General features: G+C 47.0%; 1 long non-coding RNA gene and 1 other non-coding gene across 2 annotated transcripts in view; one reads left to right on the top strand and one right to left on the bottom strand.

Annotated features, from left to right (window-relative positions):
- Positions 1–18,530, bottom strand: part of LOC111814747 — a 120,157-nt gene that overhangs the window by 87,208 nt on the left and 14,419 nt on the right. The window lies entirely within an intron of this gene.
- Positions 6,251–6,414, top strand: LOC111814748. Its single transcript, XR_002819652.1, has one exon. It is a non-coding gene; the product is annotated as a U1 spliceosomal RNA (small nuclear RNA).

The following is an 18,530-nucleotide window of genomic DNA, read 5'->3' as shown; positions in this document are numbered from 1 at the left end:
GCAGACACGGTAAGGAGGCACAGGGTGGGGGCACCCATGTGGAGGCCTGCGGTGTCCTTTTAACCTCAGGAACTGCTCATTTTCCATGTGGAAGGGGTACAAGCCCACTCACATCTTAAACATCTCAGCCAGAAAAATGGCCATTACACACTGTAACAATATCTATGGAGGAGTCTCCTGACAGGGAGAGAGTCTGATCACATGGGGACACTTTCTGCACATGTTCTGAGGAGGGGTGCTGCCCTTCCCACTTTTGGTTTCCAAAACAACTCATGGGGATTTTCTTCCTTCTGGCCACGATGCCCTGGCAAATCAGAGGTAAGCCTTGCTTGCTGAAGGACCTGGGTTTGATCACCAGGACAGCATGGCGCACTGGCCCTGGAACCCTGAGTGCATCGTGCCAGCCACTGAGACAGGGCATGGTGGTGCATGCTTGTAATCCCAGCGCTGGGGAGGCAGGAGAAGCACTACGAGTCTGAGCTGCATAGCAAGATCCTGCACCAAATAAATTTAAAAAAAATTTTAATTAAAAAGAATGAACCCAACCACCACCATCTAAAAATGAGGGGCTGCCACAGCAAAGGTCAGGCTGTGCTGTGCTGGTTCTCAGCTGAGCAAAAAACATTCCCAAGGATAAGGGCCCCGTCCCAACCCTCCCAAGGCAGTATTTATGGATCCTTTACCAGTGAAATAATGGATCCTAACTATTTTCCTGGTACATATATTTCAAGTTGTACATCTTTTTTTTTTTATTCTTATGAGATTTGATCAATGTACAATAAATTTAGAACTAGCTGTCAGGCTGTACACTGGCTTTTATCCATCCATAGTCCAGTCTGTAGTCCAGGGATTCCTATCAGAACAATCAAATACTGCTCTGAAGTTCACACAAAATTCACAAATGTTAGTGAAGTTTGAGTTTTAAACCAAATATACTCAACACAAAGCTTATAGATAATAGCCATCAACTGAGAAAAAGCCCCCTCTAGTCAGTTCCTACCCTGTCTCTTAGCTCATCACTCTTGCAATGCCTATTTCTATAGCTTATCATTGCATTTTCTTAGCACTCACATGAACAGATATTTTTAATAAATCTACCCCCACACAAAGATTATGCTCTATAGCTAGATCCACATAGTTACTGTATCATTTCTAACTTTTAAGTGCTGCAATTTATTTTTTTACTGTTTTGTCTTTTTGACGCAGGGTCTCACTATGCAGTTCAGGCTGGACTTGAGCTCACTTTGTAGCCCTTGCTGGTCTTGAACTCACAACTCTCCTCCTGCCTCAACCTCCAGAGGGCTGGGATTCCAGGTGTGCGCCACCATGCCACACTAATGAGTTCTTGTGTGGAATTACTTTCACAAGAGTCTTGCTTTTCATTTGCGATTTGTGGAAGCTCCCCAATTTCCTGGTATACGTCTAGGTGCTAGTTTACTATTATTAAACACTGTGGACTAATAGATTGGGTTCAGAGAAGCGGTGCAAGCTGGAGGTGCTCCACAATCTGGTCGGAATTTGGTGCAGGTGCTCTGGAAAAGGCAGTCTTGTGCGGCATAGCACGCCAGGGGATTGCACCTCTGCCGTTGCACTCTGCAGAAGCAGGCTCTTTAGTTCACTGAGCTATCTGGCCAGATCTTAAATGGTTTTAATAAAGATTTCATAATAAATCTTGAGATGGTCTCTCAAAAGAAGGAGGGACAGGGATATACCTCAGTGGCATAAGTGCTTGTGTGGCAAGCACAAGGTCTAGAGATTGATCCCCAGTATCACAAAAATTAAATAAAATTTTAAGAAACAGAGAGAAAATAATTCTGCCTAGAAGAGTGAAGGCACTCCTCTAATGTTATCTTTGTTTCTCTAGGAGACAGAAATGACAGGCCCTGTAACAGGAACAATTTCCTCAGCAACTAAGAGACGGAAGGACGCTGGCATGGGGGAAGGACAATTCAGTTACGTCCTCTCCTGCAAGCCCTGTCCTGACCGCTGCCTAGCCTCTCTTGTGGCAGAGCCTTGGGTTCCTGCCGCTGTCCCTTGTCCTGCTGGACTGTGTTCATCCCAGTGACCCATCATGAGCTTGTGTTTCATCCAGCACAAGGGCAAAGGCCGACACTTTAGAGCCTGTGGCTGCTTGAAAATCTGGACCTTCCTACTGCAGCAGAACCACGCTCCTAGGTCAGCCTTGAAATTACTTGCACACCAAGTCACAAGGTCACTTTCTGCACACTGGGCTCCGGGCCCCCACTTGGTGATGCACACCCCAGGGGAAGCAGTGCAGACCTCAGGTCACAGACACTCCCCGGGCCTGGAGTTGTCCTGACTGTCAGAAGCAATTTACTTTTCCCCACGTGACAACACCTGAGAGGTGAACTCTAGGGCAGAGACCGTGTGAACTATGGTCGTGGCAGGTGTAAGCACCTTGCACCCTCTCCTAGGGCTGCTTGCTAACCTGACCTCACTTCTGATCCTGCTGTCCTGGGCAGAGGGAAGGGGCAAGATGATGAAGGAGTAGGGCGCCACCTCGTGGCTATGTCAGGGATGGCACACCGTGGTCTTCCAGACCAAGCAACCATGGAATAAATATCCTAGTAGAGCTGGTACAGGACAAATATCAGTCAGAGAAAACGAAGTACAAGGCACACATGCCCTGCCAGGGTTCAGGATGCTGAGGTGCATGCCCTTCGTCCTGGGGCCTGATCGAGGTCCACGAAGAACCTCTGTTTCTAAGCTGTGGGAGGAGGAGGTCTTCCTGAAATACAAAGTGTGCAAACATGAGGAAAGTCCCCCTTCAGTGCCTTCCCCGGGAGGGACTGCGGCCCGGGCCTGAATTCTCAGCTCCTCATAGGCTGAGGCAGGAGGATAGCAAGGCAGCCTGGGGAAGTAGGGAGACTCTCATGTAACAAAGTGCTGAGTGCACATCACTGAGTATACCTGCCATTGGGTAAGGGCTTGTATAGAGATTCCTAACTTTAATGGAATTCATGAATATGTTTAGTCTGAGAGACACTGTATAAGAATTCCCTTAGTGGAAAGCCTAGTCATTCCTTCATTAAGTTTTTATCTTTTTCATGCATAATTTGCTCCTGTTTTTAAAAACAAAAAGGAGGGCATAGTGTTGGGCTTTGTCTTAGGTCCTGGGCGCTGAACTCAAGATGTTGTGCTTCCAGACAGGCGCTGATGCCACTGAGTGATTTTCCAGACCCAACAGTTTAAGTTTTTAGTAACCCTATTTAGTGCTGGGGATATGGCTCGGGGAAGTCTTTGCCTAATGTGCTGCAGTCCACAGCAAGGGAAACACATTCCTGAAGATGACTCCATCCGTGTTTAACTATCAATCTGTCATGTTCAAAATATGTACATATTCCTGCATTGCTTGAATTGTGTTTAATAAGCGTGCATAGTTTTGTAAAAGATGGCATAACTTAAAGCAGATTGGAATACAGTTGTTATAAAGATGTTAGTATTTGCTAAATCCAGGGATGGAAATGTAGATGAGCAGTTAGTTATCTTCTTCTTCACAGAGTTTTCCTACTTTTAATTTAAATAATGATTGATAACAAGAACTGAATAGATAGGGAAGGGGTATCCAGAAAGTAAGAAAAAAAGGCAGAGGGGAGGGAAACACACACTTGTGGACAGAATCTTTTTTCACTGGAAGCTTTCTGGAGAGCAGTAGCTGGGTGTCATGCTTTGGGGTTTTGCAAGGGAAACAGTGCACTACAGGACACATTGGGTAATATTATTTTACAACGAATCACCCAAAGAATCATAGACAAGTGCAGGAAATCTTTTCCACACATAAAAGACCCAAGAATCCAACCGAGGGCCTGGATCCTAATATCCTGCATGAGTCCAGATGAAAACTGAGAGTTCATAACAATGCCTCCTACAAGTCCAACTGGAGGCCTAGAGCCCACAACAAAGTCTCATGCAGGGCTGCTTCACGTATCTGTACTGGAAAGGCTCAAAGGTCAGTGGTGGAAGCCAGAAGGTCTATGCCAGCAGGATGAAGGATCTGTGCTAACAGGCTGAGGGGTCTCAATTGGAGCATGAAGTAAAGTTTAAGGTAAGCACCAGAGGTACCCTAAAGGTAACACAGCCATCCTCAGCAACAGTGAGGTCCCAAGATCCTCCAGTGATGAGAAAAGCTGAGTTCCCATCAGGAAAGCCAACACGACAAGCTAATCCACGAGGTTTAGCTGTGTACCATCTTGTCCTGCGGAGCTAGGAAGTCATGTTCAAGAGGAGGACCACAAGTAGTTGTTCCCAGTAACAATGAGGTCCCAGCTCCTCCTCCAAGAAAAACTGCAAGTTCACTGGGAAAGCCAGATTACAAGGTCAGCAAGGAGAACCAGCCACTCCAACAGCTTCTCCAAACAGCATCCCTGACAGCCTCTCAAAAGCTTCTCCAGTTCTGCCTCTTATGCTGCTGGAAACAACCCTCGCGTGGGCCTCCCACACCCAGCACCATGTTAGTTCAGTTCAGCTGGGTGTAACAAGTTGACCACCAGTTAGAAATCCACCACACTGGGATGAGGATAATGGGGAGCCAGACAGATGCAAGGCTACTGGGGACAGCTTTAGGTCTGTCTGCAGTTCCTGATTTGCTGTTTTTCATCTCCAATATGCAGTTACATTTCAACTCAAGATTTGTACCATTCATGGTTCTCTTTTATGAGGTAGGACCAGTGGTTGTGAGCATGATTTTGGAGCCAGGCTTCCTCAGGCTCTGAGTCCTGCTGGACCTTCCAAGCCCATCGCAGGGATGAGGGTGAGCAGTGGTTCCTCCTAAGCAGGGTGTTGTCACGACAGTGACAACAGGTGAGCACAGGTGCACCTCATGGGCACTGCCTGGCACCTGGCAGGGGTTCACTGAGCAGGAGTGCTAATATTCTGGGACAAAGTCGCACAAGGAAGAACGTGACAAAAACCAGTTCTAATTCAGTGAGTTCAGTGGCTGAGGACCCTCTTAGGGCAGTGAATTAATCCTCTCGCCCTAGCAGTGCTTTCTAAGGCTGGGAGACCCTCGAAACACTCTCAGTCTACAGCAGGTTTAAGGAACCTCAGAGAAAGAGCAACAGAATTCATTCCCTCTTGGAAGATCTGGGTGCTTCAGGTCATGCCAAGGGAAAAACTGATGGATGTCGGGCTTCTATACAGCACTGGTAAGACTGGGCGTGGTAGCAAGTACCTGCAATCCCAGTGCTTGGGAGGCTGAAATCAGGAGAATCACTTCAAGTTCTATGTGCGTAGTGAGACTCTGTACTAAATGCATAAAGAAATGTTGCCCTGATAACATCTTCATAGTTGTATGGTGGGAAACATTTCTACCTGCAGGAGAAGGAAGACAATGTTTTTCTGTCACTCGTCCTCCTGTCACATGTGAGGCATCTGTGCCAAAAGCCATCAACAAGGAAAAGCAAACATTGAGCAGACTCGAGCTTTTCAGGACAAGCTCCTGGACAAGGAAATGAAACCTGGAAGCAGCAGCTGAGCGGAGATTTCTGACCTTTGCTGTGATGAAGGGTGTCCAGTTGCGGAGGACTGGCTGACTCTAAAAGACCAGTAAGTGGTAGGACGCAGGCCCCTGAGCACAGGCTCTAGCTCCCTAAGGACGCCCAGGTTTCTTTTGGATCTTGGACAGCTTCGCATTCGAACTGGACCACTACATCGCACAGATCAGCGCGTCTGAGCAGGGCCAGCTTCCTCTGCAATCTCAAAGGCTCTGCTCCCCGCAGTGACAGCCTTTACCTGCAGAAGGGCACCCAGGTGTCAGGAGGTGCCCCAGGAGCCCTCCGCCTGACACAGTGTGGGTGGGGACCTCCGCAGCTCTGGGAGGCCAGGCTGGGATCTCCACACCCTGTCCCCATTTGGTTGAGGGAACAAGAGGAAATGAGAGAGACAACATCACTGCCCTGCCAATGCCCCAGCAGGGGGGGGGGGGGCGGTGTAGATGGCTTGGAAGCTGGAAGGGGGACGGGTGTTGGCTTGAGGGAAGGGCGTCCTGTGACATCACTGGAGGGCGTGTCCTATGCAGATAAGGCAGTGCTGGGGCTGCTGGTTGGAGCCCTGGTGTTGAAACCTCATGATTTTCCTGTGACCAGGGAGACAGCTTAGGGCGGTTTTTGGCAGCCCAGCGCATCTGCTGCGTGGACGGGCTAGGAGGACCCGAGAGTGCATGAAGGCAAATGAGCCTGAGTGCAGAGTGAGGCACGCAGGAAGCTTGGTGGGGGAGGACGCAGCAGCAGTCATACTTACCTGGCAGGGGAGACACCATGATCACGAAGGTGGTTTTCCCAGGGCGATGCTTATCCATTGCACTCCGGATGTGCTGACCCCTGTGATTTCCCCAAATGTTGGAAACTCGACTGCAGAATTTGTGGTAGTGGGGGACTGCGTTTGCACTTTCCCCTGTGATCCGGTTTAATATGAGATTCATGGTACCTTAATTTGGTAGTTTAGTTTTTTTCAGTTTCATTGTGTTCTAAGCCTGGTGTGTGGAAGGCAAGAGGTAAGTAAGTACTTATTAAGTTAAAATGTTTTACTACATACTCTGTAGGTTTTATTTATGTATGTTGGTTTTTTTGAAAGGTATTTTCCTAAACACATGTTGTTGAGAAGGATGATTTTTTGCTTTTTTCATTTTGTGTCTCAGTGGAGTATTCTGCTTATCACAGGAAGCGACTGGACATACCACATGGTGCTCACATGACAGGGCTCTGTAGACAGACCTCCTGCTAGCAAGACTGTCCCAGAGTCTGTGCTTTTCCTCCTGGAAAGAAGCAACTGAAAAATGTAAAAAAATAAATAAATAAATAAATAAAGCCACCAGTGCCACAATCGGAGATGCTCATAGAAAGAAAGAGTCGGACTGCTGGCCCAAGCAAGTGAGCTCACAGCCCTAAAAGCTGAGCATTACAGTGAAGCGCTAGTTTCACTGCTCATGGGACTGTTTCCCATGAGTTCCTTGAACCCTGAGCACTACACAGCAAGGTAGAAGCTATTTCAATTGCTAGGCTATTTCTGTTTTCTTTCCTTTTTCTTTTTTTCTTTCTCCTCCTTTCCTGTAAAGCTCTTAAAAGAGCTAAATGTTCCACTTTCACCTTGAAGATCCACTTTCCAGGTCACTTCACATCCACATGGGAGGAAGAGCATGGTAAATTTATTTTAATGGTTCATCATGGAGAGTCTATGAATACTTTTGCTTTTAGGGGTATTTCTATTTATAAATTTTATATATTGTATTAAACAATGTATACTTATGAAGAAAACGAAATGACATAAGGTCAAATTTTAATATATATAATGTTGACATGAAACATTATTTTCATTATCATTCATTTACTTGCCTATAAAATCTAAACAAGAATTCTAAATGAAATAGAATCAAAATTGAAAACGTTATCACTGATGCAGTGTTTGCCTCTCATGACAACAGCACGTTCCATGCGCAGGCTTACCTTACACTGACAGCATGTATTATTGGCTTTCCTCTCTTTAGGGTAGGTCATACCAATCATCTCTTCTCTTCCTGTTTTCTCAGGAGGCTCCCACTGTACCGTGTGCACTTCGCAGGGAAATGAAATATCAATAAAATATGCTATACCTTCAGGAAAACAATGTCTCCTAGATCAAGGGTATACTTAATAAATCTAAAATATACATATAAATCTGTATGTGCAGTAGACAAGGGGGTGCACACCTGTAATCCCACAAGTCAGAGGCAGAGGCAGGGGGATCGCCTTGAACTCAAGAATGCCTTGCACTACAGTCAGACCATTTCTCAAAAATAAAAGCAAATCAATAAACACATGATCAGTATCCCTTATTGTGTGCTGATTAAGCCCACGACCTCCCAAGTCATGGGAGAAGACTTAAATAAAAGAGTTAAAGGCCAGCTAGATAACTCAGCAGACTAAAGAGCCTGCTTAGGCAGAGTGCAGCAGCCAGGTTCGATGTGTGCTATGTGACCCGCCTCCTGGGGCTGGCTGAGATGCCATTGAGACTGGGACGTGGCACGCACCTGTAATCCCAGCTTTTGGGAGGCTGAACAGGGGCTGATCACTATGAGACAGATCTACGTCCTGAGACCCTGTAAGCCTGGTAGAGCCTGTACTAAATACAAACAAATAAATAATAAGGAGCATGATTTTAAGGCTCCAGGATGATGAAATCCCTTTCACAGATTTGAGGATTTTGCACAAGTTAAGACAAAGACATCCTCTGGGTGGCCAATATCTATTTAATTATAAAAGGAGGAGAATACTGAAGAGGGTGGGCATCTGAGCAGGACCATTCATGGACTTCTCCATTAATCCATCATGTCCACTTAGAAGAACTATGTTACCTCCTGGAAGGTCTTCCTCACAGGAGTGAGATGTCTGCAGCTACAGTCCTTGTCTAGATAATGGAGCTTGGAGCAGGCATCCTTAGCTGTGGCCCTGTCTTCTCCTGGGAGGCTTCAAGGCTTCACCCACCACTGCAGGCCTCAGATGGGATCAGTGTCTCACAGAGGTTCACTTACTATGAGTTCCCTGCCCGTCTCCAGACCAGGGGCCTTGGCGTGGACAGACTGACAAGTAGGCATGAAAAGTTGATTGGGCACTTACATCCTGCTCGGAGCTGCTTCATAGTGGTTTCCGTCAAAAAACTATGTAGACTACAGTGAATATACAAGTAAAACTCTACCACAAAAATGATCTGTACTTGAACGATTATATGCAAGAGACTTTTCACACATGAAAATTGCACATTCCACATACAAGATCAGTTACACTGCTCACGTGTGTTTTGGTTTCCTGACTCTTCTGGTCGCACATATGTGACATTTTGCTGGTCTCTTTGTCTTTTTAGGAGGTTCTCATGATGTCTAAGCTGTCTGCACACAAGTCTGCTCCAGGATTCTTTGCAGTGTTTTTTAGGGAGATATAAATTCTCCTTTGTCTGTGAAATTGAACATTTAGCTCTAATTTTTAGGAAAAATTCTCCATGGTATTTTGTGCTTATTATTTTTTGTAGGAAAGTATACCTGGTATGTTTAGGATCGAGTAAAACACAACCATTGGCCAACAATTGTGGTTCGAATGATGTCATAGTTGCTTCATGAGTCCTCATCAACCATCTTCAGAACCTGTATTCTGATAAGACGGAATGCAGAAAAAGTAGACAGATTTCTAGATCCATATGAATTACCAAAGCTGGACCAAGAAATTTTAAAATTCCAAATATATTAATACCCATCAATGAAACTGCAGATATAATTTAAAACTTCCCAGTAAAGGAAATCCCAGGTTTTCACAGTTTCACTCTTGAAAAAATTACTATAGGGAAAGTCATGTTGCCTTTAATCCCCCTTTAACTGCTTCTTGTTCTTCAAATACATGTATCACGTTGTTGACAATTTTTTCTTCTTATATATTTTTTCTTTTTTTATTCTCTTTTTTTAACTTTTGTCTTTTGATACAGGATCTAACTATATGTTCAGGCTGGCTTTGAAATAACTTTATCATAGCCCAGGCTGGCATTGATCCTCTTGCCTCAGCCACCTGACAGATGGACCACTGCACCCAGTCTGTTCTTGTCACTTTCTAAAGCAGTTCGGGAACACCTCTTCCATGAGTTTCTGCTGTGATGGCTACCTCAGTGTGCTGAATCAATTCAAAATTCTTAATTTTCAAAGGGCTTGGGGTTATAAAGTACTCTACAGTGTTGCCAAGAGTGTATAGGAAAGAAACATGCTTAAAAATATTAAAAATATGACTTGTATGGTCCTTTCTTCATAGAGAACTTAGGAAGAAATTAGCAAACTTGTTGTTCTGTGCCTGGTTATTCCCCCTAAGCCTCATGCAGGCATGGGGGCAGCTTCTATTGCTTTTTTTTTTTTTGGTGGAAACAGGCATTGAATTCAGGCCCTTGTGCTTGCCAGGGAAGCACTTATTCCACTGAGCCATATCCTGGATCTGGGGGCAGCTTCTAGATTTGGTGACTAATTCATGATCCAATGCTGGATTATGGGAGTGAGTGGTACACTGCTCTGGGGTGGATAGCCTGAGACAACAGAAGGAAATCAGAGAGGCCCGCTAACTACCCCAGATACTAACTGGCCATGGTAGTCACATCAGCAGCATCGTCAGCATCCTGGTAGTGATGATGTCATCAGCATCAGCATCAGCTGTGCACACAACTGTATATTATCTTGGGCTTTGAAGGAATATAAGTCATTATATTCCTGCTAACTCCTCCCTTTATTATTTGCTGCTTTTCACGTCCATGATCGGTGCCCTCGGCCATGTGCCCCTCTGCTTTGGAGCCTGCTGAGTAGGGACTCAAACCTGCACTAACTGGGAGCTAAATAATCTTTTCTTCTTTTATTGTGGTGTTGGATATTTTGTTCCCGAAGTGAGAACTTAACTGAGACATGTGTAAATAAACATTGTCCCATGGCATTTGCCAAATTTTTGCTCAAAGAAATAGGAAGGATGTGACAGATGAGCATCATGGATACACAAGTTTACTCAACAGCAATAAATCCTGCATCATGGCTGAGAGCGGAGTCAGTGCTCGAGGACCTGCCTGGCAAGTACATGCCCAGTGTTTAATCCCTACTACTATGGAAAGAAACAGTGTTAAAGACAACAGAAAAAATGGAAAAGAAAGAAGGTAGGAAGGATGGAAGAATGGAAGGAAGAAAAGAAGGAAGAAAGGAAGGGTCAAAAAATATTGGGAATAAATTCATGTTCAGAAATTAGAAAATGTTTCAATGACTTATATTCCTTCAAAGCCCAAGATAATATACAGCTGTGTGCACAGCTGATGCTGATGCTGATGACATCATCACTACCAGGATGCTGATGATGCTGCTGATGTGACTACCACAGCCAGCACTGACAGAGCTTCCCCTATGGAGCGGGGAGGCCTTGGGTCCACTGTTTGAACTGCGGCTCACGCTTCTCCTTGGCACGGGCCACACAGGAAGCTCTCCTCCTGGCTCCCTGTGCCACGTGGAAAAGGAAGCAGGGGAGCCTCCAGTGACCCATCCAAAGTCTCCCAAAGGCCCAGGGGGTTTCTCACTCCAACCTAGTTTCACTGCAGAAGACTACAACCTCACCTTGTTTCTCTTACTAGGAATTCTGAGCTACTCTGAGGTGTGTCCCCTCTTGTGATGGTTTGTTTAGTTGTCACCCCAATGCCTCGTGTAATTTATGGGGCAGACTGGGCTAGAGAAGCAGCCAGTCTCTTGAGGGGAGGGGCCAGACGGGCCGGGCCTGAGGGGTGGAGCCAGAGTGGTGGGGCCCAGAGGGGCGGGGCCAGAGGGGTGGAGCCCGAGGGGTGGGCCCAGAGAGGCAGGGCCAGGGGAGTGGAGCCAGAGGGATGGAGTCAGAGGGGTGGAGTCAGAGGGCAGTCCCAGAGGGCGTGCCAGAGGGGTGGGCCCAGAGGGCGGGCCAGAGGGGCGGGGCCACAGAGGGCAGAGCAGTTAAACTGGCAAGCCTGTGCTTTCTCAGAAATGTGGAGAAGGTCATCCTGGACAAGGCAGCGCCCAGCCTCTCCTCCAGTGTCTTGAAGCCTCAAGTAAACGTGAGCTAAACAAACCTCTCTTTGCCTCATTTTCAGTGTGGGGTTTTTGTCCCAGGAAGGAGACAAGAGTATCTCATGCACCGCACACACCAGCATCGGGCATAGTGAGGTCTCTCTTGCCTGTGGGATTTGTATATGTTTTGGGGTTGCCGAGCTGTTTATTTGCAGACAATGTACATTTTAGGAATGCTTTTGACATGTGTCTAACGAACTTTTCAGCATTTTGGCACAAATGTTTCCTTTGATTTTAAGGAAGCCAGCCACGGCACTGGCTCTGTACCAGTGAAGGCCCAAGTAGAACAGTTCTGTGGAAAGCATCTCTCTGGCTAGGATGATACACCAAACTCTGCTTATCTGTGGACCAGCAGCCTAAGTGGTGGTGCCAAACATGGAACACGCTGCCCAGAGATCTGAAGCAATTGCCAATACCAAATACCCTTGTCCCACTGTGCTGGATCCAGAAACTGGAGTGGGGAGGTAGTAGCACAGAGGCCAGGGGTTTGTGACGATGCCCAGCGTCAGGAACAGACCCCAGGGATGCGTGAGGGTGCCTCACCAGGAACATACAACCTAATACCTTCCCTTCTAAACCTCTTGATCCAACATCATCAGTTCCTACTTTTCTGTCATGTTTCACTGGCCTGGCTCAGTGCTCGGCCCCTCTGGCCCTGCCACCCAAGGACCGGGGGAGATACAGACCTCTTGTATCCTGACGAGGCAGCCTGACACCTGTCAAGCCCTCAGAGGTGGGCTTTCACAGCACACATGCCTTGGGCTTGCTCACCTGCACCAGCTCCCCTCCAGCAAGGCTGAGGCTCTCGCAAGTGCCCCATAGTGACAGTGGAGAGAGGAATTTCCCTGTAGGATTCTGAGTGAGATTGAGAACTTGGGCCATCATCAGACATCAATCTATCAGAGTCATTCCAATCATGGGAAGTGGGAAAAGTTCTGCAAAGGCTGCATGTGCTGGGATGTGTATTCTGAGAGCTAATTTAGAAGCAGGTATCTGTCTGGAGTCTCGTAAAGTCTATAAAGCATCATGGAGTGTAAGGACCTTTGAAGCCTGCATGTACTAGTGCCTGGGCCTATGGGTCTCCACAGGCAGACAACAGCTAAACCCAGAAAGCTGAAGAGAGGAGACAAAGGCAGTAAGATTGGATGGGGCTGGGGATATAGTTCAGTGGCACAGTGCCTGCCTGACAAGCACAAATCCATGATAAAAAAAGAAAAACTAAAACTGTGTGGAATTCAAGGGAGCGATAAACAGACAAACCCAGACATGTGGACATGCATCCATATGGGAGCAGGAATGGGGCCGATGTGTCAGAAATGGGGATACAGTGTGTCTAAGTGCGTGAGTTCCACTTTCCTCATGGACTTGGATGAGGAGAGCAAGAGGAGTGCTGCACGGGGCCCTGTGTGCATAAGATGTGTTATCTTGGGCGGGCTCTAGAGAGTTGTCTCCCATGACAGAGCCTTGGGAGAAGCAGACTGAGAAAGAACAGCACAGGTATCAGCAGTCGGTTCTTGCAGTTCTAAGGCAAGGAGAAAGTACACTCCACTGTGTGTATTCAACAAAGACACAATGCAGTTCCTGAAGTGAAGAACAAAGGACTGGGATCAAAGCCTTCTCCCCTCCTCCATAATCTGCTGGCACAAAGCCAGGATGTCCCTCCAGCAGTCTTCCCTGGAGCCTATCCAGTCAGTAGGTCATTAACAAGAACACTCAAAATTATTGGAAGACTTGAAGCAGCTGGCACCTGAGCTGCTCACCACAAGAACCTAAGCAGGTATGGGTCATGCCCAGCGGGCCTTTCCTTCCAATGTCCCTTCTCCTGTCCTGAACAGCCCAGCTGGGCCTAGGAAATGCACGTGGTGCCAGGAAGAGCAGGGAACAGGCCTGTCCCTGAGTTGGACAGACACCAAGGAGTGGGAAGCGTCCTACCTCCCAGTGGAGTCAAGCTAAGAGCTCACACAGATCCCTTCAGCTTCTGGCAGAGAGCAGTGGCAGAAATCCGAGCTATTCTTTTCTGCCTGAAGGTCCCTTCCTCCTCCCTTACCCTCCAAGAAAAAGCATCTGACAGGATACCTGAATCCACCGTCTTCTCTCTGTTCTCCCATAGCAGCAATGCGGCAGTCAGGAAGATCAGCGCCAGAGAGAATAAACTCCAACAGGGTAAGTCCTTGCATTGGCCGGGCTCCCTGCCTCCCACAGGTTCCCGCATCAGTACCAGGAAGGGACCCAAGATCTCTGCTTTGGGTACTTGAAGCCTAGAGTCCCTGGAGACCGAGGCAGGGGGAGTTCCCGGGACGAGCTCTGGTGGTGGGAGAGATGGCTAGAGTGAAAAGGCAGAAATATGCAGTCATTACCGCTCCCAGCTGAGAATGACCAGCATTTGTGGGTGAAAAGGAGGAAGCTCAAGCAAATCTGCCCACCCTGCGTTCTAAAGGAGAAAGCACTGGACGCACTATAGAGCAATAGCCAGCAAACAAAAAAGAGAAGCCAATGCCCCTGTCCACTCTGACAAGCTCCTGCCCAACTGGGCCTAGAACCCTCAACCTCACAAGGAGCAGTGCAGACCTTAACTGCTAGTGCCCCAGAGTTCTGCTCCCACCTAGCCTATCTCTAACTCTCCAGGAAAAAGGCACCTAGTCAGGGCCTGGTGGAGCCTCCCAGTGTACAGGTGGCTTTCTAGCCTTGAGGACAAAGGGTGAGGGAACACTGGGTTTTGACTCCCACCAATGTTGCTGCCTCCATCTTGCAAGCGTCACGACCTCTTGGGCACCCAGAGGACCACATGCCCTGCATTTGCCTGTGCTTTGCACCCTGACCCAAGGCTACCAGACTCCTGAGTGCTCCAAGTACTCTTGCCAGCTGCAGCCTGAGCAGAGCGGCCCCAGCCCCACCCCCAGATACAAAGACATGCAAAGTTTGGTCCTGTGGCTTGGAAGGAGGCCAAGGGAGCACGGGAGCTCACTGTGTTGGACAATGCGGCACTGCCCAGGTCCAGGGTCTGAGCACAGGGAGCGAGAGGCAGGCAGAGCAGTGTGGGGTTCATCATGCTGATGCCAAGGCAAGCAGGCTCAGGTAGCAAGGAGAGCTGGCTCATGGCTCACCATGATCCTATACTGGTTAGTACTCTGTTAGTACTCTGGCCTCAACATCCTGGGCTCAAAAGGAGTCATGGCAAAGGCCCTAGCTTTCCCTGGGCCTGCCTTTTGCTCCCCCCTCCCAAACTTGTACTAGCTCTTTGCTGTCTTCTCCCAGAGTCCTGATCTAGCGCACCCAACAAATTCCCGACCCTACACCCAGAACCCTCAAGGCTTAGTCAAGCTCACAGACAACTGGGTCCCACTGGGGACACAGTTTAAGCTGCCTCCTCTGCTTCCAGTGCTCACCACTGCTTCTGGGGACACTGCACACTTTGCTAGCTTGAGCTGAAAAGAACTTTCAGGGACTTGGAATGCCGGAACTCCTTCATTTTTACAAATATCATTAGTACATAGATAAAGTGGAAAAAGTGTATCAGCTTGGCTCTTTCAGGCATTGCTCCAATTCCCAACCATTTTTTTTTTTTTGGTGAAACCAGGGATTGAACTGAGGCCCTTGCACTTGCCAAGCTATCGCTTATTATACTGAGCCATCTCCCCAGCCCCTGCTCAAAGTTTATCTAGTAATGCTCCAGTTGTTGTGTTTCACTTCCTGATAACCACACAATGACTATACCTTCCCTGCCCAGCGAAGCTGGCTTTAGTCCTTGTCCACCACTATGATTTTGAGATATAGCCACAGTGTGGTGGGATTGGGTTCTGTGGGAACCTACGTGTATGTGTCTGTGCGTGAGGTGGTTTGAATCCATGGGCTGGCAAATGCTGAACTCTGCCACTGAGCTACACTGTTAACCCTACTTTTATGGTGGATGAAAGTAATCCCATTAGGCTACTGAGTACACGTAGTTGATACAAGACTACGAGACGCAGTCAAAAACAACTTAGGAAAGGTAAGGATGAGTGTCTCCTCTTTATAACCCTGCTGGAGACATTAAGAAAAGTTTTGGTTCTGGATTACTTCCTCACCAAGGAATACAGGAGACCAGGAAGCTGGTGCTACATAGATCACCTTTCATCACACCATTATTCCCTGTGTCAGGCTAGGTGTGATGATTTCTATCTGGATGTCCCTCGAGTCTCATGTGCTCCCAGGTGGGGTTTTGGGATCGGGGAGATGATGGACTCCACTGTAGATGAGTCCACCAATGAGTTGATACCTAAATGCGGTATTTGGAAGAGGTGGACCGCTGAGGCATGGCCTAGAGGGTTCTGTGTGCCTCCCTCCTCCCTTGAACACTCTGCTTCCCACCTGCAGTGCCATGAGCACCTCTCCCTTGCCATTCCCTTCTGCCCTGTTGCCCTCTTTGCAGATAGAAGGTTGTAGATTGAAATCTCTCTAACCTGGGAGTTTTTGTTCTTTTGTTCTGCTGGAGCTTTTCCTCCCTGGACCCTGGTCTTCACACTGTGTGTGTCCCAGATGGGTTTATGGAGCCCAGTGGTCCTGCAGGGTCTGCCAGGAAGGGCCTGATGGTCTGAGGGACCTCTGTCTACTGCCTCCTGTGAGTGCTGGTATGCTGTATATGAGCAAAGCCTCGACCTTGCATGCAGTGCCTGATTGCATGTGTTCTCCTTGGTGACTCTGGGCAGGAGCATTTAGACTTCTGGACGACAGATGCTATCAGCTGTACAACAGGGGCCTGAGTTCTATCCCCAGTTCTGCACCAAAAAATACAAAGAACAATACACAAGTAGTGCTCTGGTCTCTGAGACCTGCAAGCCTTGGGTCTCCATTTTTTTCTCTACTCCTCTGTCTCCTTCCCTCTGTTTCGAATACCATTCATTGCAACCATTTTCATTCCTTTATTCAACTGCTTTTGTTGAAATCTAGTTGTCTACAAGTTGGGGATGAGTGTCAAATCACTCAACTCCTGTTGCCACTTGGATGCTGCCTATTCTAGAGCAGCTTACAGGATCTTAAATTCAGTTCGTGCAAATGCACGGGTTTTTTTCTTTCCTCATAAGGTAGAATGAATTTGAACATAAGTAGTCATTTGCCCAGTCATCGCACTGATTAGATAAGCTAACACTTTATGAAATCCAGTTTCTTCTAAGACACAAGCATCTAGATTTTTGCTTGGGAAGAAAAGGACTGTAGTTCCCTCTACAGCCTCTTTATCTCAGGGAAAGTTGTATCTCTAACAATGAAATCAGTCAAGCTCAAGGTTATTTTACAAAGTCTTGTCATTTTACAGTGTCTCTTTCTAGAGACGTTGCAATAGATTGAGGGCTCCTACTTCCCAAAAGAAATATATTGAAATTGTAACCCAGTATTAAGAAAGGTGAAGCCTGTAGGAACTAATTTTGGATCATGAAGGTGGAGTTCTCCTGAATGATTTCAATGTCTTTGAAAAAAAAATAATGACCCCATGAACTTCTTACCACCATGTGACAATACAAGGAGGACACTGCACTCTCCATGAGAAAGGTGTCACTGGCACAACTCTACTCTGCTGACACCTGACCTCAGACTCATGGCTTCCAGGGTGTCACACACATTTCTATTGCAGATAATCCAACTGGTTGGTGGCTCCTTACTACAGAACCCAAACAGTCCCCCGTGTATTTCCTCATGTGCCAAGGTAGGCACTGGGTGTCACAACTGAATGCTGAGAGAATTCCACTATTGTTTACATATGAAAGCAGGAAGGAGAGGCAGGGAAAGAGAGGGGGCAGTAAACTAGAACCAGAAATGGGAGCTTAAGGTCTACAATAGGATTCAAGATTTTGGAGGAAGAGAAAATATCAACATGTGAATACAGAGTGGTATTGCTAAAGGCACTAATTCAAACCTCTGATTTTCCAAAAGATATTTTGTGAACTTTTCTTTTGTTTATACTCAACATTTCTATGTTTCTAAGATGGCATAGCCTCCAGTATTGAATTCAATACCTCCAGTATTGAAGTATGTTCCTAGCTACACGGTTATATAAAATGACCAACTTAACATTCTAACCCATGACCCTTCCAGATTTCTCTTGGTTTCCACTGTCAGCCCAATGAAAGTTTGCATCACCTTGGTCTTAGGCCACCAAGAGCTCTGATCCCTGGACCTTTTATACTCTCAAAATTGTCTTTCTCTTTCTAGAACGTTCACCTTGCCCTCAACCAGGCTACTAGGGGTCTGATCAGCCCCCAGGGGTGGGAGAAATGATGGGCAAGGCCTGCAGGGAGGAACTCTGATGCAGACACAGGAATATGTGTAGCAGAGTCACTCCTTTCCTAGCAGGGAAGTCCTAGTTTGTCTTTTGAGGCAAATAGAGACAAACAGGAGCCTCAGGAGGGACATGGGAACACAGAAGGAAATCTTTTTTATCTCACCTGTGTTCTTTTCTTTCTTTCTCTTCTCTTTCTTCCCTCCTTGTTTCCTCCATCCCATTCTCTTTTACTTTCTTTTCTACACACCATGACCCAAACATTCTGACCAGAAGATCCTTCCAGGGCCATCTGACCTCACTTAGTACCAATAGCACTGTGAGGATAGGGAGTTCTTTGTCTTTTCAGTGGCACTGTGAGTCTGAAGAAGAGAGAAGGGGCAGAAGGAATCCGGGAAAGAACAATGGCCCAAGCGACCCAAATCTAAGAGCCTTGAGAAAACTCCTAGGGAAATCTGTGAGAAAGCTATCTGTGCCCAAATACTTTAGTCAAACTGACAAGAGAGGAAGACAGAATTTAGAAAGCAGCTAAAGGAAGCCATTCTTTACACCTGTGCTGCATCGGAAAACCCTGTCTCAAAAGACAAAAAGACAGCGGCCAGGGAGATGGCTCAGTGGAATAAGTGCTTCGCTGGCAGGCACAAGGGCCTGAGTTCAATCCCTGGTTCTGCAAAAAAAAAAAAAAAACAAAAA

The sequence above is a fragment of the Octodon degus genome, unplaced genomic scaffold (genome assembly GCF_000260255.1).
Source record: "Octodon degus isolate 3935 unplaced genomic scaffold, OctDeg1.0 scaffold00475, whole genome shotgun sequence".
NCBI lineage: Eukaryota > Metazoa > Chordata > Mammalia > Rodentia > Octodontidae > Octodon > Octodon degus.
Note: the sequence above shows the minus strand (reverse complement) of the source record. Positions and strands in the feature narration are given on the sequence as shown.